This window comes from Podarcis melisellensis (genome assembly GCF_964234715.1).
Source record: "Podarcis melisellensis genome assembly, chromosome: 4".
In the NCBI taxonomy this organism is placed as follows: domain Eukaryota; kingdom Metazoa; phylum Chordata; class Lepidosauria; order Squamata; family Lacertidae; genus Podarcis; species Podarcis melisellensis.
Genome location: NC_138531.1, coordinates 37,320,218 through 37,347,995, shown reverse-complemented (window position 1 = coordinate 37,347,995; position 27,778 = coordinate 37,320,218). Strand labels below are relative to the sequence as shown.

The 27,778-nt window shown below is 40.7% G+C and overlaps 1 protein-coding gene across 4 annotated transcripts in view; it reads right to left on the bottom strand.

Annotated features, from left to right (window-relative positions):
* The window catches only part of TBL1X (transducin beta like 1 X-linked), a 143,774-nt gene that overhangs the window by 88,746 nt on the left and 27,250 nt on the right, over positions 1–27,778 (bottom strand). For all 4 annotated transcript variants that reach the window (XM_081907650.1, XM_081907649.1, XM_081907651.1 and 1 more), the window contains exon 2: positions 2,539–2,617. The gene's annotated coding sequence lies outside the window, so the exon portion shown is untranslated. The remainder of the gene's footprint in view (positions 1–2,538; positions 2,618–27,778) is intronic.

Genomic DNA, 27,778 nt, shown 5'->3' with positions numbered 1-27,778 from the left:
CAATGCCCAACAGTATTAGTAATAAAAATAGTATCAATTAAACGCCACAAGCATAGTAAGAGTAATTTGCATGTTAGCGCAAGAGCTGCAGGCTTTTATTTTCTCCCATTTTTATTAGAAATATAATATGTTTGGCAAGCTGTCTGGCCTCCCTTATGATGATGAATGCTGTAACAAACAATTTGCTGTATCTTTAGAGAAATGGTCAATTCAATTACATTACGCCAGAAGCTCTCCTATCCTTCTTTGCCAAATGTCTTTGCTGTACCCTGCTACAGACAGCCCATTTGTATTCCAGCACAGTAGGACACTTGTTTTATTGACGCATACAGCTCTACTTAGGTACTATCAACAGAACACTATTTCACTCCTCCAGCTCTCTGTTTCCTACCTGCACGTTCATATGCTTTCCCCCCTCCAATTATTAGGATTTTCAGCTTTAGTGACTCCAATGCATACGCATTACTAATTATGTGCCTGAAACCAAGAAGCTATCAGCAAACAACAACAAAATACTTTTGCATCCAATTATGGAAGAAAGCTCTTTTGGGGAGCTGGAAGGGGGGCGTCGGCAGTAGCAACACTTTCCAATTTAGATGATTTAAACACTGCATTTAAAGCAGGGCCTCAGATTCCGCCTTTGAGAGTACACCACTAATTGCTTCTGTTTCCCCCATTACTGCAGGAGCTGGTTTTCCTCAAAAGGATCAGCAAAAATGAGAACGGCGAATGCGCACACATGTCAGGCCAGGCCCCATCAGTAATAAACTTATTTTCAGGTCACCTGAAAAGGATGCCCACTATTTATACCGCAAGTTCCTCCTCCCTTCCTACACTCACCCCCCCCAAACTATCAGTCAAGGAATACCAGTTTAGCAACTCATTAACTACAGTCTCTCTTTTAATTTACTTTGGTTGGTGAGAAAACAGCACCTGCTCTCCACTACAAAGACTCACTGTGTGCAAGAAGGAGAATTAGCATTATGTCGACAGCTTCTGATTGGAGCCAAGCGAAATCCGGAGAAATATAAACCTATTCCATTTATCACAGGCGCAGAATCATCATAAAAAGCAACCTGCTAGTCCCCAGGAATCACTTAAAACATCCAACCTCTAAACGAGCTTGTAAAACAACAGATTGTTCTTTGAAAGGCGTCTGCTTCTAAATGCTCCAGCAGTGGTCATGATCAATTATCGTATTTACAACCTTGTAAAGCAGCAGTGTCTATATATTTAAACACCTAGGCCAAGCACATGGACTAGAATTCCTCCCTGCCCCCCCCTCAGCAAGATATACAGTAAATCTAATAAGAAACAAGAGATATATTTAACCATGGCTGCAAACTTTCATCTGTTCATTAGTTACGATTCTGCTAGTTAATCTGCTTAGTGCCAATTATTATCTGTGAGGACAACCACTTAACTGGTGGCTCCAAGAATTCAGGGCACACTTTGTTTTGTTTTACTAAATATCACTCAAAAAAGACCACAGCAAACTGGTTAACAAAGCCGGTAAACCAAAGTTGGACATAACAAAACTAAAATTGCTCTGCTGCAATTTCTCTCATCTTATTATGGCTTTATTGGGTTATTTTAAGTGGCAAATGCGTATTGCAATCAAATAAGTGAAACAAAACAAAACTAATGTAAGTCTATACAAAGTTGCATGAGAGTAGGCCTCAACGCAGATACTGTAAATTTCCAGGATTAGCTGCTCATGTATTTATTTCTTAAAACGTACAGGCAGCTTGGTTACAAAAACAAACACCCAAACAATCCTCCAAGTCCAAGCTGTTTACAAAATTTTGTAGTAAATGCTATATTTACTCAAGGAATACAACCAGTTGTTTTAATTCAACAGGGTAATAAACACTAATACATTTCACAGAAAAGCAGAATTGTGCTGTATGTTAATCTCTACAGTAGGGGCAACATAGTTAGCTGCACTATAGGAAATGCAACCTTCACTCACTGCATAAATAATATGAAATCATAGCGGTTTTTGCAGTTTTCTCAGGTTCAGTAAATACTGGTGCAGCAGAATAACACTGGATATATCTTGATTAAAATAAATATAGTTGGTATATCAATCAGTGGCATAAACGCCGTAAACTGGACATGTTCATGAATGGTGTTGGTTCCCATGTCAAACCATGCAGTTTGCCATCCTGGTTTAGAGGGTTTGTGAAAACCATAGTTTGCAGTTTGTGAGGGGAGTCCAGGAGCTCTTCCATATAACACCAAACAATGGTTTGCAATTACATTTAATTCAACTCACTGTTATGTTATTCAGGCTATAACTTGGAAGATGGACATTTGCCCAGTGCATTGGACAGAACAGCAACAAAGTTCCATTTCATTAAACCTGAATTCACGCTATAATTCCCAATGAATAAGACTAATTGCTTTACATATTCAAGTACAATACACACTGGACATATTCCAACAAAAGTTAAGCTATTTTAAGCTCCACTGGTTTCAATTGATCATGCCCATTGCAATTATACAATAGGAAAATAATTTCAGTAATTCACTTACTCTGGGGGAGGAGGGGATGCTGTCAAATCCCCAGCTTTCCCCAATTTCACTTCAGGCCAGCTTTCTCTCTGTTGATACCCTGTTCAAAACATAAAAACAAAAGGAGATTTATTACTACCACTCAATATTAGAACTACTCAAAATACTCTAAAAACTGAATGAACAGAAGCAAAACCATATTATCCAAGGATACCGTCAATCAAAAAAGGCTGCTCAGATTACTCTTTGCATAGATGTTGTTCTTAGTTTCACATTGCTCCCCATTACTTCTCCCAAGGTAGAAAGTTGCACAGATCATGTTGGCTGTGTTCAGATGTAATGACAAACCATGGCTTACCTTTATGAGAATGAGCAGGTATGAGTCCTGACACAGGCATATACCCCTTCCTTCCTCTTGCACAGAGAGGTAGGAATCCTCTGATCCCAGTTTGTGGAATCTTAGTCTCCCCTACTTTCTCATCACTGTGCAAGAAAGGAGGGCGGGGAGTTGGAAGAATGAAAAGCTATGGTGTGCTCTCATGGCACCATGGTTTGGAGTTACACCTGGACAAAGCAGTAGTACCCTTTTTATTTTTAAGTGTAGAAACTGAAAGAAGCCTTGAGCACACATATAACTTACAAAAGTACTTTTAATATGATTTGGGCATGCCATGCTCCTTCTAGGGTAGTTTGTCCACCTTTGGTTCCCACCCTGCACTCAGCTCTCACTTGTGGCTCCTAGACACTGTCAGCATGAGACAGTGGCCATACCAAAGGAAACAGCTTCAACTGGCCAGCTAAACCAGGTCAGGGTAGCCGATGGGTCTCAAACCCTCAGTGAAGTAGGGACTTTCCCTGCATGTGAAGACAGGCTCTGGTGGACTGGGCAGATGAGACCAATAGCGGAGACCAATGGCGAAAGAGCCAAGCACCCGTGCGCATTAAACCATAGCTTATTTTAAATTATGGTTTAATGTTTTGTGAAAACTAACTCACTGGCTGCAAATACAGAGCTTGGGTAAATCATTTTACTTTGGCTTCCAGCACTGCATACCATTTCTCAGTTCTAGCTCCAAATACATAATACTGAACTTAGCAAGAGTGGGAAGAAGATTCTGGTTGCATTAAATCTGTATGCTCAACAACTGAAAACTTGATTATAGGATACAGAAGTTAAATGAGGGTTTGTGCCCTGGTAAAAATTGGCTGGAATTAATAACATCCATGTTGCATGAATTGCTGGAATTAATAACATCTATGGTGCATGGTGCATTCCACTGTCCTGCAAGTGCTTTCCAAACACAAAAGATCTGTATGAATCAAGTATTCCTGTGCAGAGGCTCAACCATGTTGCTGCATGGATTCAATTTTATTTTGGAGAGCACAACAGTTCAGTAGTCCTGCTATGTCATCCTTCAACTACTCTACACGTTTGCTCTGAACAGCTGCTTTCCTTTCATTCTGATGACAATGGCTACTATTTATACCAGGGTGGGGGGAGTGCTCCTGCCAATTCATCTATGACAAGCTAGTGTTGAGCTGAATCATAAGTCCTAGCTTCTCAATCCCACTCGTGGTCTGTAATGCTCTCACTGCTTCCATCAATACTTCATGGCAGGGGCTCTGAAGATGGGCAAAGGTGACTCATTGGCACCATTCGAACATAATGCTGCGCATCATAGTGTATTAATAGCAAGCCACACTATCTTCTCCCCTCTCTTTTTCTGTGGTCATTGAACGCTTTCATATCCAATTTCCATTAATCACAGTCTAGCATCTCGTCAGAACCCTAAACTGTGGTTTGTTATCTATGGTATGGTTAAATAAATCTGCCTCGTAATCCATGATGGTTTGTTTCAAACTTCGTTTGACAGATTCAGACAATATTACAAACAGCAGTAACCTAAGCTGTAAACAAAATCTTCCAAACTCCTCTCCACAATTTGATGAAGAAAGGGTGGGTGGGTGGGTGAACCTGAGACTCACAGCAGCTTCATACTAAAATGATGGTTTACCATGGCATTTAAACCAGATAACTGTGCTGGTGGCAGGGAAAGGATAGCATAGCACAGGAAACAGGGACTTTCCTAGGCATTTTACTGACATCCCCTCTCTTCAAGCACTGTGCTACCTACAACTCACTTCTTCTGCAGTTGAAAAGCTTGGGAACAGCCCCAGAAAAAGCAAATGAAAAGCTCAGTTGGGGCAGGTTGAGTCTATTGAGCCTCACACTCTCATGTTGATCAGAAGTACTGAGTTTACTCGAAGTTTAGAATACTTTAAGCCAGAGGTTTTCAACCTTTTTGGGTCCACGGCTCCCTTGACCAACTACATTCTTTCTGTGGCACCCCTGTGGGCCTCAGGAGTCCAGTTATGTCACCCCTTGCCTACAGAGCTGGCAAGCCCTCACTGCTTTTTGAACTTTCTCCCTTATGAAATGTTCCCTCAACCTCCTCTGCTCTCCCTCTCCCTGGGAGTCCTCCGGGCAGCCACTGCTGCCACCCTAGTCTCTGAGCCGAGAGGTGCCTTCTCACATTGCCCCAAAGGGGCCTGGGAAGCACCTCCTGGCCAGCCCCGGAGGCACCATTTGCCTGGGGAGCTTGTAGCCAGAGCTGCTGCAACAAACAGCTGCACAAGCCTTTGGGAGGCAGAAACACAAGAGGAGTGAAGGAAACACAGAAGCCAGTGTTGCCCACGGCCACCATTCAAGGGACCCCAGGGTGCCATGGAACACTGGCTGAAAACCATTGCTTTAAGCTTAGAGAAGGCAGTGTGTAAAGTTTAACAAACTGAAGGACATCATCCTCTATCTATGCTCTTCCGGATGGGAACATGCAGATGGAGACAGATATAGCCCTGCTTCAAGTCATTTACATACAGTACTGTCATCTCTTGTACTGTATATTATTTACTACAAAGCTCTATGACTAAGCTCTTTGGTGACAAAATGGCGTCCGAGAACTGAACCACTGGTATATAACAAGTGGACTCTTTATTACTGCTTTTGCAGTTGTTTAAGAAAAAAACTATATTGGAAAGAAACTACTTTTGCCATTTTTATGGACGTAGATTGTTTGTTTACAGATAGTTGCCTTGGTGATATTACGTTGTGTCAATTGCAGTAGTCATTGTTTCACCACTCTGTTCATTGTTTTAGTGCATGAAAAAAATCAAGACCCAAGTATCCCCAGGCCTACACCTCCAGATGATGGAGACACCAGGCGCCATCCTGGCAGCTTCACTTGGTTGCAAGTGGCCAACAGCCAGGTACAAAATGTACCTGGCAAATTTCAAACACTGCTTTCAATATCTATTTATTGTTACATTTACATCCCACCTTTCCTCCAAAGAGCTCAAGGTGGTGTGCATGGTTTCCCCTGTCCTCATTTCATCCTCAAAACAGCCCTGTGAATTAGGTTAGGTTGAGAGGCAGTGAACTTCATGGATGAGTGAGGGTTTAAACTCTGGTCTCCCAAGTCCTAATCGAACACTCTAACCACTACACAATACTGGCGTTCAATATGACACCACTGTAAACAAAACCCAACTAAAGAGACTTACAAGATACATAAAAATTTATATTCAGAAGAAGGAAAACTTGTCATAAGAACTTGTCAGGGAACTGACATCGGAGCCAGTAGTGGAGGCAAGGCTCCCAAGTGATGCCAGAGAAGGGCCCAGCAGGGAGAGAGGCAGCTCATCGACTGGGGAAGGAAATCAGCGTAACACCAGGGATAAAAGGGGGCGGATGGGGGAATCGGCGAGGGGGCTCCAGGACTCTTCGCCGGAGACCAGCGGGGAGAGCACGGGTCCTCCGCTACCCACACCCACCCTGCGCAGAAGACTTCCGCGCAGGGAAAGTAGGCGTAGACTTGGCGTCAAATAACTTCTTTGCTGGAAGAAGTTCAAGAAACGCCCACTGACGAATTCTGCTAGCGACTGAACAGCCACGAAGTGAAGGGCTGTCCAGCCAGGAAAAGATTTAACCAGGCAACCTAGCCAGGAGTGGAGGCAACGTACGCACGAGCAACCCCATATAACCATTACAGAACTTAACCAATTTTTATTCAAGTAAAATAATCATCAGTGGAAAACATTTCGGTATGCAACTTCTTTCACAAATGTTTTTACTGCAGAGAACTGCAGAGAACCTTGCCTCTAGAATAGTGCCTATAACCCCCTTTGAGGGTGCAGGCTCCCCCAACCTGATAACCTCCAAATGTTTTGGACTACAACTTGAATCATCCCTAGTCAGCAGTGACCAACATCTGCATTGACAAAGGTTGGCTTAATGCATGTATTTCCTTTTTTTTTTTTTTTTTTATAATAATGTTTTTATTTGCTTTTTTCCAAGGTCAGATACATCGTCAGTTATTCAACAAAGGCAGTTTTACAGAAAGAAAAGGAAAAAGGTTATAAGCAAAAAAGAGATCTTACTTTACAAAACAATTTTTCATGATCTACTGGACTTCCCCACATCTTCCATCCCCTGCATCTTTTTCAATAAAATAAAGTTACAGCAAATTAATACCTTGTTTCCTGTGTTTTGTACTTTCCTCAATTGTATATTAGGTTTAGGGGAAATATTGTTAGTTCACAATTCCAACAGTCCTCAATATAGAAACTTTACCCTAGACTTTAGTCATTTCATCATCAAAACTTAAATTCAGCAATATCAAAAATTTGAAATCTGAAGCTTGTTGTCTAAAAACTTAACAAATTCTCAACATTCACATAACTTATAATGTTTTTGTAAATAGTCCTTAAATTTTTTCCAGTCCTCTTCCACTGCCTCTTCTCCCAGGTCTCGGATTCTGCCAGTCATTTCGGCCAGTTCCATATAGTCCATCAGCTGCGTATGCCACTCTTCCAGCGTGGGTAGCTCCTGTACCTTCCAATATTTAGCCAATAGAATTCTTGCTGCTGTAGTTGCATATAAAAAGAAAGTTCTATCCTTCTTTGTCACTCTCTGGCCCACAATGCCCAGGAGAAAGGCCTCTGGTTTCTTAGTAAAGGTATACTTAAATACCTTTTTCAACTCATTATAAACCATTTCCCAGAATGCCTTCACCTTCGGGCATGTCCACCAGAGGTGAAAGAACGTTCCTTCAGCTTCCTTACACTTCCAACACCTTTTATCAGACAAATGGTAAATCTTTGCAAGTTTGACTGGGGTCATGTACCACCTATATATCATTTTCATAATGTTTTCTTTCAAGGCACTACATGCCGTGAATTTCATATCGGTGTTCCATAACCTTTCCCAGTCTTCAAACATGATGTTGTAACCAATGTCTTGAGCCCATTTAATCATAGCTGATTTAACTAACTCATCTTGTGTATTCCATTTAAGCAGCAAGTTATACATTCTTGAGAGCACTTTCGTCTTAGGTTCAAGTAGTTCTGTCTCTAATTTTGATTTTTCCACCTGGAAACCAATCTTTTTATCTTTTTTAAACATCTCTTGAATTTGGGCATAGAGAAACCAGTCTCGCACCTTGTCCTTTATTTTTTCTAAACTCTGCAGCTTCCAATTATCTCCAACTTTTTCTATTATCTCACAATATTTAGCCCAACCACTCTCCATGTTAAGTACTTTGGTGGTCTTCGCCTCCGTTGGTGACAACCACCTCGGTGTCTTATTTTCAAATAAGTCCTTGTATCTAGTCCAGACATTAAACAAAGCTTTCCTGACAATATGGCTCTTGAACAATTTATGTACCTTTACCTTGTCGTACCACAAATATGCATGCCATCCAAAAGCATTGTTAAACCCTTCCAGATCTAGGACATCAGTGTTTTCTAGTAGAAACCAATCCTTCAGCCAGCAGAAGGATGCTGCCTCATAGTATAACCTTAAGTCCGGCAGGGCAAACCCCCCTCTTTCTTTAGCATCTGTTAGTATTTTAAGTTTTATCCGGGGCCTTTTGCCCTGCCAGACAAATTTCGTAATGTCCTTCTGCCACTTTCCAAAACACTCCACTCTATCCACGATCTGCAGGGTTTGAAACAAGAATAACATCTTTGGCAATACATTCATCTTTACAGCTGCAATTCTTCCCGACAAGGTAAGTTTTAGTCTTGACCAGATTTCTAAATCCTTTTTAATTTCAATCCAGCATTTTTCATAATTATCTTTGAATAAGTTCAAATTTTTCCCGGTCAAATTCACCCCCAGGTATTTCACTTTTTTAGCCACATTTAACTCCGTTTCTTTCTGAAACTCATCTATTTCTAAAGAAGTCAGATTTTTCGCCAAAACCTTTGTTTTTTGTTTGTTCAACTTGAATCCTGCCACCTGACCAAACTCATAAATTAATTCTAACGCTCTTTTAGTACTAGCTTCTGGCTCCTGTAGTGTTAAAACCAAATCATCTGCAAAGGCCTTCAACTTATATTGTTTACCTCCGACCTGTATTCCTTGTACCTCCCGATCCTTCCTTATCAAGTTCAGCAGTACCTCCAGGACCGAAATAAATAGCAGGGGTGAAAGGGGGCACCCCTGTCGTGTTCCTTTTTCAATTCTGAACTCTTCTGTCACCACATTATTCACTATCAATTTAGCTTTTTGCTCTGAATAGATTGCTTCTATACCATTTTGAAACGCCCCTCCCACTCCCATCCCTTCCAAATTTCTCTTCATAAATTTCCAAGATATATTGTCAAAGGCCTTCTCTGCATCTATAAAAATTAATACAGCTCTTGTGTTCAAATTTGTCTGTAGTAGCTCCAGAACATCTATAATGTTCCTAGTGTTGTCAGACAGATGTCTACCAGGGAGAAAGCCTGCTTGGTCTTTATGAATTACTTCATTCAGAACTTTTTTAAATCTACTTGCCAGAATGTCAGCAAAAATTTTGTAATCCACATTCAGGAGTGAAATAGGACGATAATTCTTGAGTTGAGTCTTTTCAGATTCCAATTTTGGTATCAAAGTGATGAATGCTTCTTTCCACGATTCCGGAGCCCCCTTCCCCTCCATAATTTGGTTACACACCTCCACTAATGGTTGAATCAAATAATCTTTTAAAACCTTGTAATATTTGGAGGTGAGTCCATCTGGGCCTGGGGATTTCCCCAATTGCATGTTCTGAATGGCACTTTCTATTTCCTGCTGTGTTATTCTGTAATTCAGGGTTGTTTGTTTATCTTGGGATAATTTTTTCAATCCGTTACTTTTTAAAAATTGAATAATCTCCTCCTCCGCCTGTGGACCTTGAGTAAACAGTTTTTTGAAATATCTCTGGAAACACTTTCTAATTTCTTCTGGTTTCTGAATACTTTCTCCATCAACCTCCAAGTTGGTAATAGAATTCAATTTGTGTCTCTTTTTCAGCTGCCATGCTAATAATTTTCCACATTTGTTTGCTGATTCAAAAGATCTTTGTTTCATTTGTTTAATTTTCCATTCTACTTCTTGGTTTATCAATTTGGCATATTGTGCTTGATGGAACTTAATTTCTCTTAACACTTCTTTTGACTTTGGGTTAAGTCTAAGTCTTTTTTCACCCTCTCGTATCTTCTCTAAAATCTTATCTCTTTTCCCATTCCAAAGTTTTTTCTTAATAGAATTTTGTTGAATCAGAAACCCCCTCATTACAGCTTTGCTTGCGTCCCAGATTGTTCTCTTGTCCACCGGGGTATTCATATTGATTTCAAAATAATCCTTCAACGTTTTTTGGGCCTTCTTCACAATCTCCTGATCTCTGAACAAAGTGTCATTCATTCTCCATCTGAAGGATCCAGCTGGCACAAGTCTCAGATCCATTTTCAATGCGTTATGGTCGGAGCAGGTTTTAGGGCAGATCTCTATTTTTTTTGTCTTAGGGGCCAGCCCTCTAGTTATCCAAATTTGGTCAATTCTTGTCCATGATAGGTGAGCCTCAGAAAAGAAAGTCCCTTCTTTACCTAGTGGGTTTTTGGTCCTCCAAATGTCGATCAAGTCCATATTGTCTGTCAGTTCAAAAAAAGATTTAGGTAGTCTGCCATCTTTAGTCAAATTTTGGTTTTGTGACTTATCCATATGTGTAGAGACGACTCCATTCATATCTCCCATCAAAATGATGTTAATGTAGTCTATGTGATCCAACATTATCTCATGCAGCTTTTTGTAAAATTCCGCTTTCCCCTCATTTGGTGCATATACTCCTACTATCAAAAATTTTTCTCCTTGTGTTTGGATTTCAATCGCCAAAATTCTTCCTTGTTCATCTTTAAATATCAACTTTGGTGCTAGGTTCTCTTTTGCATAAATCACTACTCCTCTTTTCTTAACTTTGTCTGAGGAAACAAATTCTTGGCCTAATTTTTTGTTAATTAAAACTCTCCTATGGAGCCTAGTCACATGTGTTTCTTGTAGGCATATGATGTCCAATTGTTCCTTTCTCAATATGTGAAAAATCTTTTTCCTTTTCTCAGGGGAATTTGCACCATGAATGTTCCAACTAAATAGCTGCAGAGACATCTTGAATCAAATTGTTAGCCAGTAGGAGTGTCTTTCTTGCTGTCAAGATCTGGAGGTATTGCACCAGGCGGAGGTGGTGGCCAGGCACCTGCTACTCCTTTCCGAAGGTCCTCCCCGTAGTCGTTCAAAAATTTTTCTTGGTCTTCTGCTGATCTAATTCTCACTTTTTTCCCTTTAATGCTGAAGGATAGTCCTTGAGGGAATTCCCACCTATAAGGGATTGTGTTGTTTCTCAGTAGGCTTGCGAGGTCTTTATATGCAATTCTTAAATCCAACAGCTGTTTCGGAATGTCTCTGAAGATTTCTGCAGTTCTTCCCTGAATCACCAATGTATTTTTAAAATGAAGGCCGAGTATGTTATCTTTTTCTTGCTTAGATCTCAAAATGACCAAGCAATCTCTTGGTTTGTCCTTCTTTGCTACTCTTCCCAGCCTGAAGGCGGTGACAATTTTAAAGTCCTTGTCTTCTGCGATACCCCAGAACTTTGATATTTCTGCCGTCAGGTAGCTGATCAAATCTTCTTTCTCAAGTTCTGGTATATTCCTAATCCTAAGGTTGCTTTCCCGGTTTTTCAATTCTGCCATGGACAGGTAGGCTTGCTGTTCATTAAGCTGTCTGCTCAGTGGTCTTACTTCTCCTCTTACTTCCTCTATCCTCTTTTTATTTTGGTCTGCCTTTAAATTTGCTTCTTCGGCTAATTTACGATTTTCTGCTGTTGTTGCCTGCAAATTTCCAATGGCCTCTAAATTTTTAGAAACTTGGTCAGTCAATTTGTTGATTGTGGCTGTCACCTGATCAAACTTAGAGGCCTGCTCATCTGCCTTTTTATTTAACGCTGCCAGCTGTTCCAAAATTTCCTTAGATACAGGATCTAGTCCTCCTGCAGCCATGTCCCGAAAAGCTGGCTGTTTAATTTCTCCTTCTTGCAGACCTGTGACTATTGGAACTGATGATCTGCGAGGCTGCACCGGCAAGGTTGTTTGTATTAGCTCAGATTGTTTTGCTTTTTTGGCAGCTCTTGTTTTTGCGGCTCCACTCATTCCACAGCTGTCCATGTAGCAAGGTCAAATTGTAAATCCCATGGGAAAGACAAACCGAAAGGTAAACATCCAAGCAGAAGCTTTACAAAAAACCCTGCAGTTCCCAGAGACTATATATTCCACAATCCAGTAGGGGGAGCTCCCCAAAAGTTAAGAGAAAAAAAAAGGTGAAAAGTTTCCACCATTAAATTCCCCTCTTTAAAAGTTCCAAAAAGTTCCAAAAGTTAAAGAAAAACCGAAAACCAAGGGGTAGAACCTTCAAAAGTTCATTTAAACTAGCAGAGAGTACGTGTTCTTTACAGTGGTGCATGCACAGTTCCTTATTTGTAACCACAAAAGTAGCCCCAAAGTAACTTTAAAGTCTTATATACAGTTACCGCAGTCTGATGATTTTTGTATCCAGACAGCCCGAGAGCTGTTTTGAAACTTTGTAATCCACACAAAAGAGAAAGGAAGAGGTTGCTGCCTATATCCTCTTGTAAAAAAAGAAATTCTCAACTTTTCTTAACTTTTCTTAACTTTCCATGCACTTTAATTCGAATTTGCAAGGTGTACTCCAACTTCTTAAAAGTCCCTCTCAGCGCTTCAGATTTATAGCTCTTTGCTTGGTGTTTAAACAGAGCCGGAAGACGGACTTCCTTTTTAACGTCTCCCGCTTTCAGCCAAATTTCAGAAATTTAGAGTCCCAAATCTCAAAAACCTTACTCACGAGTAAGTTGATTCCAATCGAATGTTCAAGGAAGAAAGGTCAGCGCTCATCAGCAGCAGCCGCGCGGCTTCACTCCCGCGGAAAGAGCGATGAACTCACAGCACCGCTACCCCCTCCACGTTCCGGAGCCCCTTACGGGGTCCCTTCTTCGTTTCCGAGGTCGCTCTTGGCGCCCGCCGAGTCCCACGACCACAGGCTCACTCTACCTGTGGTTTTTCTTAACGGGTCTCCGCTTTGCCGTAGCGGACGACCCTTTTCCGCGGAGCCCCTCTTCACAGCGCGAAGAGGACCGCCATTGCTGTTTCGCGCCGCCTCCGGAAGTCCAATGCATGTATTTCCTAACCTCACATCCTTCCTTCTGAAAACATGAACATGAATACCAAAATGTCCCTCCTCACCTCACCAAAGTATGGTGAGCTGTGAAAGAATCTAGATAGACATTAACTGGAGATCGTCCTGAAAATACTATCTGAAGAGCCAGCCAGAACCCTAAGGCATTTCATGCTGATATGTTTCTGTGCTGGGTAAGAATTTAGTTGCAGCACGCTCCAACTGCAGACTAAAATCTCCTTAAAACAATTTTCCAGTGACATTACTTGCTACTTTGGTTCAGTTCAGTTCAATTTATTGTGTCTCGCAAACAGCCATTACACATGAAAAGAATAACACGAATATGTTTACATTCACAGGACTACTTAAATACCAATAATTACCTAATTTGCAAATGTGTATTACATTGTATGCAATGTATTGTATGCAATGTGTATACATTGCAAATGTATTAGCAAAATCCTAACAAATACTTACAATCAACTATATTTGAGATGCAGTTCATATTTTATGAGGCTGTAATGCTATACTCACATACCAGGGAGTAAGTCCCGTTGAACTCTGTTGAAATTGAGTATAGGATTGCAGTGCAAGAGTATTGCAACTGGACAGTATCTATCAGCAGAACAGCTAAGTGGGCAAACTCCCCTCCGTAGGAAACTCCAGCCCCAAAACTGTCTCCCATACATTCTCCCATTTTGTCATCAGAGATACACCTTTTCTATGCAACCACTTTTAATGTTTTGTTGTTACCTAGAGAACTTTATTAGGTGACATACGAATATTGTTAAATAATACATTAAAACTACATTTTATTTTAGAGACACATAATTGCACATATAAACCAAAACCCCGTAACATTGGTCTATAAAAACTACTGGGGTTTTCTTCACAAACATCTGCCTGTTGCAATGAGCTTGAATAGGGCAGAGAACCTATTTGCTCAAAGATGTACAAATAAATGGTTATGTCAACATAGCAATTATGCAACATTTTCCATCCTTAGATGTCCTAATACATAATAAAGGAAGTAATGATTAACTCAGTTTTACAGAAGCTTAGCAACATCAGTGCTATAAAGACAACATTTTGAAAAGCAGATATGTAGAACGGCTTTATGTTTGATGCAAACAGCTAAGAGGATACGGGTGTCAGGCCTGGGGCAGATCGATGGCTACAGCCATACCCAAAACTTGCCTAGAGCAGAAGTTGCTGGACTATGATTCCCATAATTCCTGATCAGTAGGGCTGATGTATGTTGGAAGAAGGCTACAGGGTTTCCCAACTCTGCCCTAGAATATGTTCTTGAGCTTGAGAAACTGAAGCCTGAAGGACAGAAATGCAAAGGATTCTGCTCTTTTGATCAGGCATGGGAAGAAGGCCTGGGCAGTCCAAAGGCTTCATACTTCTTGCCAATCTCAAGGGCCAGTATTTTGCCCCCCACCTGCCCAATTCTATTCTGAGCCTAAGCACACACAGGCAACGTCTGCTTAAAGCCTCAAAGCCCTTGACTGTGAGAGTGGTTTATCTTCCACTTATGCCTTTTAGTTGTGCTTCCTCTTTTTAGGGGTATGCAAGAGGGTCACTCCTTCTCAAGAGAGAAGTGAAAGCAGTCATAAAGGCCCAGAATCAGATGTTCTCTTCTTCAGCGGACATGTTTTTTATGGAAAAAAAACCCTTTTTAGGGATTCCAAATCATAGTACAGTTGTACCTTGGTTGACAAACGCCTTGCCAATCGAACGTTTTGGCTCCTGATCGCAGCAAACCTGGAAGTGAGTGTTCCGGTTTGCGAACATTCTTTGGGACCCAAACGTCTGACACTGCTTCCTTGGCTTCCGATTTGCTGTAAGAGCTTCCTGCAGCCAATCAGAAACCGCACTTTGGTTTCCGAACGTTTTGGAAGTCGAAAGGACTTCCGGAACAGATTCCGTTCGACTTCCGAGGTACCACTGTATTAGAATCATAGTATTGCAGAGTTGGAAGGGACTCTGAGGATCATGCAATTCAGGAATATGCAGCTGTCCAATACAAGGATCAAACATGCAACCTTGGCATTAACAGCAAAGAGGCTCACAAGGAAGACTAAATGCCACATGTGGGCTGCCCAAATTTATGTTGAGGTACGCACTTACATCAAAAATATGCCTGAAAATGGCCCAATGAAAAATTGCCAAAAGGGGAGCATATTTTGCAGGAGGGAGCAATATTTACAAAAAGTGCTAGGTACCTGTATTTGAAGCCACCACCTAATTCAGCAATTCACTGTCTAGCCCATTAATGAATTATGCTTCATAGTGAAACTATTTGAAACAGACACCAAGCAAAGTAATGTTGATGTTGGGCCCTACATTTTGTTTAATTCTTCATCTACTCTAAACCAGAGAAGGGGTGTCATCCTTCATTGTATACAAAGATCTGTGCAACTTCATGTTCATTAATATTCTGTAGTACCCAACTGTTGTTATTATTACACATTATTATGCATTTTTCAGAAAGACCCAATTATCCAGACCCTAGATCCTGGGATTATTGAATTATTATTCTTCAATTCAAATTAAAAGAACAAAGAGCAGATTAGAGTTGTAATAAAAATGAGTTTCTTGACTAAAACCCTATTCTAAAAATCTGTACAGCAAAACCTTGCACCCCTCGAAGTCTATAAATAGTTATACCATTCTGAACCAGATTTCTTTCTCATTATCTTCACTTTCTGGTTTAGCCACCATTGTTCATCTTATTGCTCCTGAATATTAAAAGTGCATTTTAACCATACAAGCCCATCAGGTCATGGCTATTATGAAGTGTGCGTGCATGTATGTATATTCGTATGTATTTACAAAGCATTCATGCCCTGCTTTTCCATTTAAATTTCAACCAACAAAAAATATACCGAAGATTAAGCACACATAGATATCAAGTTTAAAATAAATAAATCACAAAACTGATTTAAAATATTTATATCCCAGCTTTCCGTAAAATGCTCAATATAGAATTCCAGGAAATATAAAAACTGACAAACAGTTCAATAGGCCAAATGCCTTTTGAAATAAGAGCTTCACAAGATGGCAGGAAACCATCTCAGAGAAGGGAAGGCAAACTTATCCTGGTAGGGAGTTCCTCACACTAGGCAGAACCACAAAGCCCCCTCCTGTACCCCAATGAATCAAACTTAAATGTTGAAGGGACATAGAAAAGACACTCTTTGGTAGATATCCGTCTTAAAACATCAAGGGGTTTAAATTTAAGGACCTTCACATTGAAGCATATTTTGAGTTAGGCCAGAAGCAAATAAGGCTGTTGCAAAAGGGAAGTCACATGCTCCCAGTAACTAGCTTCAACCAAATATCTAACTGCTGTGTTGTAGACTTATCCATCAATTGTTAGGAAACTATCTGTCCAGGGACCATGGGAGACCTCCTCTGAGGATGAGGCGTGGGACTCCAGAGAGAACCCCAGTACAACTGGAAGAACCTGCTAGAGTCCTATGACATCCAGAAAGACTGTCAAGGACATCTCACCAGCCACTCACCGCCCACAACCGCTACAATAATCTCTACGGTCAAGCCCTCCCTCGACCAGCCTCAAGATTAAGGCAACAGACCAGTGGAAAGCCCAGTCTGCCAGGAAGTTTTAGCAACAGCAGTCTCTCACAGAAAAAGGGTTTGCTCAAAAGAAGGAAGAAGTCTCAGAATATTCAGGGGTGAACAATGGATGTAGCTCATGATCAGAATGAAGGGTTGGCAGTGAGGAGATAAGCCTCATTTGTCGGGAGAACAGCTCCAGCTCCAATCCTGAGTCACAGATATCAACATGTCCTATTTCACTGCTCACCTTTCCTGTTCTCTGGGCCATTTATATTGTCAACAACTAGGTTTGCTAGAGAAGCGCTTGGATAAGGAGATGGAGATGTCTGTAGAGGTCAGAAGCACCAAACTCCACTTTTCGGCACATCACACTGTATATCATGAAGACGAAATGTCTGCTGGCCAGAATATGCCTGTCATTTGATTGTCCCGTGGCCAAAACATCCCTTTGTTGCCTCTGGGGTAGGTAGACCAAATAGAGCTGGGAAGATGGTGCAAAAGTTGTACAGTGGTACCTCGGGTTAAGTACTTAATTCGTTCTGGAGGTCCGTTCTTAACCTGAAACTGTTCTTAACCTGAAGCACCACTTTAGCTAATGGGGCCTCCTGCTGCTGCCTCGCCACCAGAGCATGATTTCTGTTCTCATCCTGAAGCAAAGTTCTTAACCTGAGGTAATATTTCTGGGTTAGTGGAGTCTGTAACCTGAAGCGTATGTAACTTGAGGTACCACTGTAATACTTTAGGATGAATTAGGTACTGGGAAATGTGGATGTTCACAGGGTTGGAAAGTACACCATCGAAGATGAGAGAAGGTCATGAAATAACCAGGAAAAAAAACCTATTGTTTCCTTGCCATCCTGAGATTTTTGCAAAGTGAAGCTCCTGACCACATTTTTTTTTTAAAATCCTGGTTCTAGGCTTATGGGTGCTCATACATGATAAAGATGTTTCCATGTAGGCTGGGGGGGGAAAACCAGCAAAGGTTGGTTTTGTTAAGTCTCAGCTGTGCTTTATTTGGTACCTCTCATTGTCTGAGATTCTTAGAACTGCATGCCAACTGTACAATCATGCAGTGTTAGAATTTGCTTCCATTATGTAACACAACTGCTGAGCCGCAGAACATTTAAGAACTAAAGAATGAAAAGATAGCCCTAATTAAACAGTCAGTTCCACATTCCTAGGTATTCGTTGACCTAGTTTGGAACACCACACCCTACTGTGTTGTGAGGGTGGAAACAAGAGTACCTCGGAATATCTGCTGGCAAGTTGACACTTGCAATTTAATGGTTTGGCATGCTATCACAGCAACTATTCTTTGTTCCTTAGCCAAACTTTGGCAACACAGGCTTCACAAGCTCCACTGATATAAGCACCCCTATGCAACAAGTAGGGGTTGGCCTGGGTGAATTATTTGAGTATCTGACCATATAAAACATACCATAGATATAAAGCAAACCAGACTGCGGGTAGAGGATACTTCAACGTTTTAAGTCATGTGAATAAAAGGCAGCTACAGGTGGTGGCAGCGAAGAGAAATAAATATTTGCTAAATCTAAACTCCAGTTACAAAAGTGAGATTGGCTTGAATAAGCATACTTAAATAGAACAGGGTTGTTCACCAGTATAGCTGTTGTTTCTTTGGGTGGTCCTTCCTAGAAAGGTTTCTACTTTTCAAGAGTTGCCTCGGGTGTTCTTCCAAAAGTGCAAGTCCAGCAGTATGTAGACTATCGTGACCACCATGAGGGTTTTATTTATTGTTTTGGTCCACAATATCCTGGTATGAAAATTGGGGGTGTGTGATTGCACAGAGGACCAATTGCAAAAGGAACCACTATAATTAAGCAACCCTGTTTTCCTTTTTTGTGGCTTCTACGCAGTCACACTGCGGCGCTGATAGTTTTCTCTCTCTGAGTGTCTGACTTGCCTTAAGAACTGCAATTCTGGCAGAAAGCCCCTGCAAATGTAGCCAAACTATTTACTTAAGAAACATTAACTGGGTTCCCCGAAGCATATCTATTGGGACTAGTGCTTTTTAAATGTTCACAAATTATCAAAAAGTTTTAAATCAGTAAATAAAGTTGCTAAGGCAACTTGAATTGGCAATTGGAGATAATGATTCTGCATTCTGATTTTTTTTAAAAAAACCCATAACAGATCCACCAAGTATCCCAGGAGAACTGGGGTCTAATTATATAGACCAAGAGAATGCTATCATAAAAGCTCCACTGTAGACCTCTTTTGAGGAATTGGTTTGTGTGCAGTCCTATGTGTTTTACAAGGAAGCAAGTACTGCACTATGAAGTTCAATGCTTCGTCTTGGGTAAGCTCGCATAGGTTTGCAGGCCAAGTGCTCAATCAAACTTGCACACTAAAAGTCATTTCATGTTGAACTGTGGGAGCAGCTGTGTTCTCATCTCCCGTCCCTTAATACGGGAAGCAAATCTGACTGGGGTTTTTTTATTTCTTTTTTTTTTTAAAGAACAGGAATGCTCCTATACAAGCTGATGTTCTTGGCTGCTTTCAGTCTCTATTCCCCTTCTGCCAGCCAGGAGAAGAAGAAAAAACATGACAGGGATTTAACATTTCAAAGACTGTCTTAAAACACAGAAAAATTCTTATTTGTGTAAATAGCTAGGGAAATCGTTCTTCAGTCATGCATGTCAAGGCAGGTTTCTTTTATATTCTTGCAGTCGCCATTCAGTATTTATACATCTGAATTTTGGTACTGTTTTTAAAATAATAATAATTGCAGAGTGTGCTATAGTGTAGATTTAAATAAAAAGGAATTAACTGACTAAAACAATTCAATTCTCTTGACACCTTCAAACTGTTCTATTAAATTCTGAAATCTTAAAAAGCTTAATGCTCCAAGTAGAATTAATTGTTAAAAGGAGACTTCCGGAGGCGGCGGAGACTTCCGGAGGCGGCGCGAACGGCAATGGCTGCCAGCTCCTGAACGGGAGAGGATAGTTCCGTTGAAACGGGTCGCCCGCTACGGCGAAGCGGGGACCCATCCAGAAAAACCACAGGCAGCAGAAGCCTGTGGTCCTGAGACCCGGCGGGCGCCAAAAGCAGCCCCTAAAACGACGAAGGGACCCCGTAAGGGGCTCCGGACCGCGGAGGGGGTAGCGGCGCTGTGGGTCGTTGCGCGATCAACGGAGCGAAGCCGCGTCGCTGTTGCCGGTGAGCGCTGACCTTTCTTCTTGAAACTGCTAACTTTGGAAAGCAACAACCCGTGAGTAATTTGGACACTATACTTCTAAAGCCTCTAAAAATTGTGAATTTGGCTCAAAGCGGAGTGACGAAAAACAGGAAGTCCGTCTTCCGCTGACACTGAACTTGAAAGTAAAGAGCAGGAGGAGTGGAGACAAAGAGTAATTTTTTGCATTGACTGATCTGGCATCTATTTAAACTGTTGTTTCTGGCTGATTTAAAGACTTTAAGTGGCTGTTTTTTGGACCTTCATTGAGACAAGGGTACCTGTCTTCTGTTGATCTATTGGATTACAAATAAGAGTAAGAAACCCAGGTACTGGAGCTGCCTGAGTAACTGAGCAGTCAGCCTGCAAGCTTTGGATACTTTGAATCTGAACTTTGGAACATACTGAGTTTGAATTTGTTACTTTGAAACACTTGTGGTCTAAGCACTTTTGGAAACAATGTTTGGCTTTAAGTTTTAACTCTGCTAAAACTTATCTTTGTGAAGATCTTTGGAGATCAATTCAGACTTACTAACTTCAATTGGATTGGACTTCCTCCCCAAAGACATTCTAAGCTCCACCTAGAGGATTTTTGGATTTACAGCAGTGACTTTGTTTTACTTTCTCTTTCCCGGCCTCCTGTTTGAGTGTTACCATCTGGGCTCTTGCTTTCTCATGGGAACAATTCAGTTTGACCTTGGCTTTTAGATAACTTTGGAATGAGTGGAACAAGAAAAAGGGGAAGAACCAGACAAACAACGTTAACTTTACCGACAGTCTCACAGCGTAGATCATCTGTGCCTGCCTTGCCTACTACTTTGCCTCCTGAGGCAGAAGCGGCCTCCCTGCTACAATCAGGGGAGGGAGAAACTGAGGAATTACAACTGGAAGATATGGCCTCAGGAGCAAGTGGCACTATTTTGGAGAAAATTTTTGAAAAATTGGAGGCTCTGGACAGAAAGGCTGACCAGCAATCAGCTAAAATTGACTTAAACACAGAAAGTTTAAATAGACTAACTGGACAAGTTGCACAGAATGTTCAATCTATTGGAGAATTGAAGGAGGCTGTAGGTGAAAATCGGAAACTGGCGGAAGACACTAGCCAAAGATTGGGACAGCTTGAAAAAGAAGTAAGACCACTCAGCAAACAAGTAGGAGAACACCAGATCTATTTTTCCATGACAGAACTTCGGAACAGGGAGGCCAATTTAAGGATACGCTCAATTCCAGAAGTGGAAGAAGGTAACTTAACTGAGTTCCTTACCAAGGAATTTTCCAAGTTTTGGAACTTAGAAGAAAAAGACTTTAAAATACTATCTGCTTTTAGGCTTGGAAGACTTATAAAGAAGGAGAAGCCCAGAGACTGTTTGATAATATTGAGATCAAAGGAGGAAAGGGACAAGATTCTAGGCCTGCACTACGGAAAGTCACTGGATATTTTGGACAAAAGAATTGAAATTTATAAGGATATTCCTAAACAGCTGTTGGATCTTCGAGCAGACTACTCGGAATTAGTAAAACTGCTAAGGAGCAACTCAATCATCTTCAGGTGGGAGTTTCCCCAAGGGTTGTCGTTTACTTTCAGAGGGAGGAAGATTAAAATTAGAACGCCGGAGGATAGAGACAAGTTTTTGGTGGCACACGGAGAAGATCTTCATAAGGGACTTGGATTACCCCCAGGGCCTGAACCTCCGGGGGTTCCTGCACCCTCGGACCCCCAAAAATCTGACAATAAGGTACCCCCACAGCAAGAATAACCAGATATATTCAGGATGTCTCTGCAACTTTTGAGCTGGAACATAAATGGCTGTAACATTCCAGGAAAAAGGAGAAAAATCTTTCACATTTTAAAAAAGGAACATTTGGACATTATTTGCTTACAGGAAACACATGTGACCAGGCTCCACAGAAAAGTGTTAATAAATAAAAGACTTGGTCAGGAATTTATATCTTCGGATACAGTTAAAAAGAGAGGTGTGGTAATTTATGCAAAAGAGAGCCTTTCACCTAAATTTCTGTTTAAAGATGAGCATGGAAGAATTTTGGCGATAGAAATACAACATCAAGGGGAAAAAATACTGATATTAGGAATTTATGCTCCAAATGAAGGAAAATCGGAATTCTATAAGAAGTTGCATGAGACCATGCTGGACTATCTGGACTACAACAACATCATTATGATGGGAGATATGAATGGAGTTGTATCAACCAATATGGATAAGTCACAGAGCCAAAAAATTTCTAAAGATGGGAGACTACCAAAGACCTTCTTTGAAATGACAGACAATATGGACTGGATTGACATTTGGAGAGTGAGAAACCCCTTGGGAAGGGAAGGAACATTTTTCTCTGAAGCCCAACTGACTTGGACAAGAATCGACCAGATATGGATAACTAGAGGTCTGGCACCTAAGATCAGAAAGGTGGAAATCTGCCCAAAGACATGCTCCGACCATAACGCACTGAGAATGGATATGACATTGATTCCAACCGGTTCCTTCAGATGGAAGATGAATGATGGCCTGTTTAGAGATCAGGAGATCACTAAGAAGGCCCAAAAAGCCCTAAAGGATTATTTTGAGATCAATATGAACACCACAGTGGAAAAAAGAACTATCTGGGACGCAAGTAAGGCCGTGATGAGGGGGTTCCTGATACAACAGAACACAGTAAAGAAAAGGAAACAAAACGAAAGGAAAGATAAAATTTTGGAAAAAATCAAGGAGTTGGAGAAGAAGTTAAGACTTAATCCGAAGTCCCAGCCGATTCTGAGAGAAATCAAACTTTACCAAGCACAGTATTGTAAACTGATAAATCAGGAAATAGAATGGAAAATCAAACTAATGAAACAAAAAACTTTTGAGTCGGCTAATAAATGTGGAAAACTGCTAGCTTGGCAGTTGAAGAGGAGACAAAAGTTAAACACAGTGACAAACTTAGAGATTGAAGGAAGATGTATCCAGAACCCCGGAGAGATTAGAAAGTGTTTCCAGAGATATTTCAAAAAATTATACACTCAAGGGCCACAAGATGAAGCAGCGATTAAACAATTTCTAAAGACAAATGGACTGGCAAAGTTGTCAGAAGAAAATAGATCAATTCTGAATGGCAAAATAACACGACAAGAGATTGAGCAGGCCATCCAAAATATGAAACAGGGCAAATCACCAGGACCAGATGGGCTGACCTCCAAGTATTATAAGACATTGAAAGACTATTTGATACAACCACTGATGGAGGTCAGCAATGAAATTTTAGAGGGGAAGAAGGCGCCAGAATCGTGGAAAGAAGCTTTCATCACATTGATACCAAAATCGGAAACTGAAAAGACACAGCTTAAGAACTACCGTCCCATCTCCCTTTTAAATGTGGATTACAAAATATTCGCAGACGTTTTGGCAAGTAGATTCAAGAGGGTTTTAAACAAAGTAATCCATAAAGACCAGGCAGGCTTTCTCCCAGGTAGACACATGTCTGCCAATACAAGGAACATTATAGATATATTGGAGCTTTTACAAACAGACATAAATACTAAAGCTGTTTTAATTTTTATAGACGCGGAGAAGGCCTTTGATAACATATCCTGGAAGTTTATGAAAGGGAATCTAAAAGAAATGGGAGTGGGCCGGGGGTTTGAGAATGGGATTGATGCAATATATTCAGAACAAAAGGCTAAACTGATAGTTAACAATGTGGTTACAGAAGAGTTTAAAATTGAAAAAGGAACACGACAAGGCTGTCCGATTTCCCCGTTACTATTTATCTCGGTCCTGGAGGTGCTCTTGAACACGATTAGAGGGGACAGGTTGGTGGAAGGGATACAGGTCGGAGCGAAACAATACAAACTTAAAGCGTTTGCAGATGACTTAGTTCTGACATTACAGGAGCCAGAATCTAGTACGAAAAGAGTACTACAACTAATCCAGGATTTTGGTCGGGTGGCGGGATTTAAACTAAATAAGCAAAAAACCAAGGTGTTGGGAAAAAACTTGACAGATATTGAGTCGGAACGGTTTCAGAGAGAGACAGAGTTAACTGTGGTTAAGAAAGTTAAATACCTAGGGGTAAACATAACAGCAAAGAATTTGAGTCTGTTTAAAGATAATTATGAAAAATGTTGGTCTGAAATTAAGAGAGACTTGGATAGCTGGTCAAAACTGAAACTTTCATTGTTAGGTCGAATAGCTGCTATTAAGATGAATGTATTGCCAAAAATGTTATTTTTGTTTCAGACATTGCAGATTGTAGATAAAACGGAGTGCTTCCGGAAGTGGCAGAAAGATATCTCCAAATTTGTCTGGCAGGGCAAAAAGCCCAGAATTAAGTTTAAGATAATAACGGACGCAAAAGAAAGAGGGGGCTTTGCCCTGCCAGACTTAAAGTTGTACTATGAAGCCGCAGCTTTCTGCTGGCTAAAAGACTGGCTACTTCTGGAGGACACGGATGTGCTGGATTTGGAAGGTTTTAACAATGCATTTGGATGGCATGCATATTTATGGTATGACAAGGTTAAGATCAACAAGGTCTTTAAGAACCATATTGTCAGAAAAGCAATATTTAATGTCTGGACAAGATACAAAGACTTATTAGAAAACAAAACACCGAGGTGGCTGTCACCTTTGGAGGCCAAGGCCCGAAAAAGGCCCAATATGGAGGCCAATTGGCCAAAATATTGGGAAATACTAGAAAGGGATGGAGACAATTGGAAACTGCAGAGTTTAGAGAAAATGAAAGATAAAGTGCGAGACTGGTTACACTATGCTCAGATTAAGGAAGTGTTTAAGATTGATAAAAAGTTAGGATTCCAGGTGGAGAAATCGAAACTGGAGACAGAACTGCTAGAACCTAAGACCAAGGTACTTTCAAAAATGTATAACTTGCTGCTGAAATGGAACACACAAGACGAATTGGTTAAATCGGCTATGATAAAGTGGGCCCAGGATATTGGGCACAACATTATGTTTGAGGACTGGGAAAGGTTACGGACTACCGGGCTGAACTTCACAGCATGTAATGCTCTGAAGGAAAATGTAATGAAAATGATATATAGATGGTACATGACCCCAGTGAAATTGGCTAAAATACACCATTCGTCTGATAACAAATGTTGGAAATGTAAGGAAAATGAAGGAACATTCTTTCACCTCTGGTGGACCTGCCCTAAAGTGAAGGCCTTTTGGGAAATGATATATAATGAGTTAAAAAAGGTATTTAAGTATACCTTCACCAAGAAACCAGAGGCCTTCCTTCTGGGCATGGTCGGCCAGAACGTGTTAAAGAAGGATAGAACATTTTTTATGTACGCTACAACGGCGGCAAGGATACTTATTGCTAAGAGCTGGAAAACCCAAGATCTACCAACACTGGAAGAATGGCAGATGCAGCTGATGGACTATATGCAACTGGCCGAGATGACTGGCAGAATCCGCGACCTGGGAGAGGAGAGGGTTGAAGAAGACTGGAAGAAATTTAAGATTTATTTACAAAAGTATTGTAATTTGGTTGAATCCTAACAAGGAAGCCAGAGCAGAAATAACTGTCTACCATTAAAATTATAATTTTTTATTTGAGTTTAACCTAAACATTGCACTTAAGAGTATAAACAAGATGATAATTTGCTTGGAAAAATTCGTTTTTAATGATGAGAGTGGAAGCGGGAGACGTGAGGGAGTCCGCAATAGAATGAAAAGATGTTATGAAACCTATTTTGTTTGTTAAATATGTATCTGTAAAAAATCTTAATAAAAATTTTTATAAAAAAAAAAAAAAAGAATTAATTGTTAAAAGGTATCCTTTATTAAGCAATGATATAGTAATTATATGCTTCAGAGGAACTTCTAACATCTTGCCAATGGAACATGTGGCCACATACACAGATCGGAGTATTCTTAACTACAAATTAAAGCCATGTTTTCACTTGCCTTATTAGAACTTGGCTTTCATTCACATACATTTGGATTTATAGGAAATAGTGGGTGATGGGCAGAGGCTGGGTTAGCCTCAGAAGGGTACTACAGAAGCCAACTTCTCCATTTGTCCTAAATAATGTTTTCTGACTTTGGCAAGAATAACTCCCAGTGAATGTTGTGCTCTGCTGATCTCAGCCAAGATATAAACTTGTATTTTCAACACTCAATATCTACCATATAGGCTAATGGAAACTTTACAGACCACATTTTCCTTCTCACAGAAAAAATGTCACCACAGATGAGATAACAATCTTAACATCAGAAAAAATAAAAATAGCTTTTTTTAAAAGCACCCTTTGTTTTCCTCCTTTGTGGAGCTGCTTCTGTCCACTCTCTGCCACCGTGATGGGTTTACCTGCCAACTTTCTAAGCGTTTTGCCACTCAGTATCTCAGAATCTAGTGGATCTCATCTTCTGTTTAACTAGAAATTTTATTGGGCAAGGACCCAACCCCACCCCAGAGAATACTTTTTGGGTGTATGCAAGGGGTTGCAAGGGAGAGGAGAGGAAAGGAAAGGGAAATTCCATTACACAAGTAAAAACTGTTGCACAACCGGGATACCACAACTGAGCACCATCCATTCATACTGGGAATCTAGGTCAGCCACCACTATAATCAGGCATCAGGTATTTTTATGTTGTAAATGGCCCTGTGATCTTCAAATGAAGGGTGGTATACTTACTTACTTACTTACTTACTTACTTACTTAATGAATGAATGAATGAATGAATGAATGAATAGGTAGGTAGGTAGGTAAATGGAATCTTGAAGAGTGTCTGAACTACAGTGGTACCTTGGGTTACATACGCTTCAGGTTACATACACTTCAGGTTACATACTCCGCTAACCCAGATGTAGTACATCGGGTTAAGAACTTTGCATCAGTGTAATCTTTTTTATTATTATTGTCTGTTTTTCTTTTTTCTGTAATTGTTAAACTTTAATAAATATCATTTATTTGTGAGGGAAAAAAGAACTTTGCTTCAGGATGAGAACAGAAATCACGTGGCGGTGGCGCAGCAACAGCGGGAGGCCCCATTAGCTAAAGTGGTGCTTCAGGTTAAGAACAGACCTCTGGAACGAATTAAGTACGTAACCAGAGGTACCACTGTACTGGCCCAGTTCACATACAACACTAAACCAGAATATAGTATCCACAAGCCCATACAAAGCATCAGTCTCAAACGCCTACTCCCACCCCCCTCTCCTACACCCACATGGCCAGGAATAGTTCTGATGCATTTATAGGTCCCTCCCCCCACACAAAAAAATAAGGATCTTAGGTAGAAACCAGGGGTCCTGAATAAAACAAAAAATGGTCAGTTTAATAAGCCAGCTTCATAATCTGTGGTTTGAAGCTAGTTTATTATCACACAGAACAGAATTTGTTTTAAACCAAGAACGCTAGTTCATATGTAAAGCCAAGGTACTTTAAAAGCAAATAAGTTTTTGTCTCAGCCACGCAGGAGAAAGTGAAGGGAGGAGAATGCTTCACTTGCCTTATAGACAGGTCTGTCCATGTCACACTAAACATGTGAACACAATCATTATACCCTCTCTCAGGCAACGTATCCTGACAATGCAAAAGTTGACAGCTTTCCTATCATTCCTTCACCAGTTCTCAAGATATTGACGAGATACTTCCCAATAAACTGTCTTGAGACTAAACAGAGACTAAAGAACCTACGAAAGGTCATGTGCTCTTCTGTGCCAACTGACTTGTGTTTCAATCACTGGACAAACCTTCTGGGTTTATAGGCTTTTTTTGCTTATGTGGTCCTAGAGCAAGTGTTCACTACCCATGATTTCAGACTGAAGTAGAGTTTGCACAGCCAAATTCTTCCTATCTTTGTGACTTTGGGCATGAAAAAGGTTCAAGTCTGTGTTTTGCTGCTCCGTCACACATGTCTGCAACCCTTGTTGCTTTAGGCATCAGCACTACATATTTTAATGTGAAATCTCAT